Genomic DNA, 2500 nt, shown 5'->3' on the forward strand with positions numbered 1-2500 from the left:
CACACGCTGCGCCCTCGAGCGGCCGGTTGCCTCGATCACCATCGGCAAAAGCTGGGCCCTGGTGCGGGCGCTTGCCTCGACCACCATCGGCACACGCTGGGCACTGCCATCGGCACACGCTGGGCCCTGGTGCGGGCGCTTGCCTCGATCACCATCGGCACACGCTGGGCCCTGGTACGGGCGCTTGCCTCGACCACCATCGGCACACGCTCGGCCCTGGTGCGGTCGGTTGCCTCGAGCACCATCGGCACACGCTGGGCCCTGGTGCGGGCGCTTGCCTCGACCACCATCGGCACACGCTGGGCCCTGGTGCGGGCGCTTGCCTCGACCACCATCGGCACACGCTGGGCCCTGGTGCGGCAGGTTGCCTCGAGCACCATCGGCACACGCTGGGCCCTGGTGCGGTCGGTTGCCTCGACCACCATCGGCACACGCTGGGCCCTGGTGCGGGCGCTTGCCTCGACCACCATCGGCACACGCTCCGCCCTGGTGCGGCAGGTTGCCTCGAGCACCATCGGCACACGCTGGGCCCTGGTGCGGGCGGTTGCCTCGACCACCATCGGCACACGCTGGGCCCTGGTGCGGCAGCTTGCCTCGAGCACCATCGGCACACGCTCGGCCCTGGTGCGGTCGGTTGCCTCGACCACCATCGGCACACGCTGGGCCCTGGTGCGGCAGGTTGCCTCGACCACCATCGGCAGCCTCGACCACCATCGGCACACGCTGGGCCCTGGTGCGGGCGGTTGCCTCGACCACCATCGGCACACGCTCCGCCCTGGTGCGGTCGGTTGCCTCGAGCACCATCGGCACACGCTGGGCCCTGGTGCGGCAGGTTGCCTCGACCACCATCGGCACACGCTGGGCCCCGGTGCGGGCGGTTGCCTCGACCACCATCGGCACACGCTGGGCCCCGGTGCGGGCGGTTGCCTCGACCACCATCGGCACACGCTGGGCCCCGGTGCGGGCGCTTGCCTCGACCACCATCGGCACACGCTGGGCCCTGGTGCGGCAGGTTGCCTCGACCACCATCGGCACACGCTGGGCCCTGGTGCGGGCGCTTGCCTCGAGCACCATCGGCACACGCTCGGCCCTGGTGCGGTCGGTTGCCTCGAGCACCATCGGCACACGCTGGGCCCTGGTGCGGGCGCTTGCCTCGACCACCATCGGCACACGCTCGGCCCTGGTGCGGTCGGTTGCCTCGAGCACCATCGGCACACGCTGGGCCCTGGTGCGGCAGGTTGCCTCGACCACCATCGGCACACGCTGGGCCCTGGTGCGGGCGGTTGCCTCGACCACCATCGGCACACGCTGGGCCCTGGTGCGGGCGCTTGCCTCGAGCACCATCCGCACACGCTGGGCCCTGGTGCGGCAGGTTGCCTCGAGCACCATCGGCACACGCTGGGCCCTGGTGCGGGAGCTTGCCTCGAGCGCCATCGGCACACGCTGGGCCCTGGTGCGGCAGGTTGCCTCGAGCACCATCGGCACACGCTGGGCCCTGGTGCGGTCGGTTGCCTCGAGCGCCATCGGCACACGCTGGGCGCTGGTGCGGGCGCTTGCCTCGACCAGCATCGGCACACGCTGGGCCCTGGTGCGGCAGGTTGCCTCGATCACCATCGGCACACGCTGGGCCCTGGTGCGACAGGTTGCCTCGAGCACCATTGGCACACTATCGGCCCTGGTGCGGGCGGTTGCCTCGACCACCGTCGGCACACGCTGGGCCCTGGTGCGGGCGCTTGCCTCGAGCACCATCGGCACACGCTGGGCCCTGGTGCGGGCGGTTGCCTCGAGCACCATCGGCACACGCTGGGCCCTGGTGGGTTTAGGCACATCTTCAAATTTCTGCCGTGCCAATGCCATTTTTATGGCTTGTAAATTCATACAATGGTCCCCTAAGCCTTCACGTGAAGTTTCGTTGGAAGATGACTCGTTTTCTATTTTTCATGATTTTCGAAACTTTTTGCGGTTCGGGATTTTTTAAAATTTTTTTATAAGGATTTTTGGCCCCAAATTTTGTAGGCATGATCCTTCTATTTTTGTTGGCATGCACAAAAAAATTCAGCTAAAAACTCGAAGTAGAGAAGATTTTGTGACCGTTTGAAAAAAGTGTCCCCATTTCAGACACTTTAACGGCTACTGGTAGCAAACCTGTAAAATCTCAAATGCTCTTTAAGGGGGTGTGAATTCTCAGAGGTTTGATGAGGGATAGGGGGCCAACACAAGGCCAAGTACCAGCACCCATCGCACATCATGTGCGCACACCCCCCCGGCCCCCCTCCCAATCGCCGGAACCCCAATGCCGCCGGTCAGGTTCTCCGGCGGTACTCCGGCGATGCTCCGGCGATGCTGTCCCGAGTGAAAAAAATGCGGCACCAGCACATGCTGGAGCCAAGCATGGGCACCGTGGCTCAAAATCGAACTTCGGCCAAGGCCTCGACCATCAATGGCACATGATGGCGCATGGTGATGGCACATGCATCGACCATCATCGGCATAGGCTGCC

The sequence above is a fragment of the Durio zibethinus genome, unplaced genomic scaffold (genome assembly GCF_047325235.1).
Source record: "Durio zibethinus cultivar Kanyao isolate XHJ-2024 unplaced genomic scaffold, ASM4732523v1 HiC_scaffold_119, whole genome shotgun sequence".
NCBI lineage: Eukaryota > Viridiplantae > Streptophyta > Magnoliopsida > Malvales > Malvaceae > Durio > Durio zibethinus.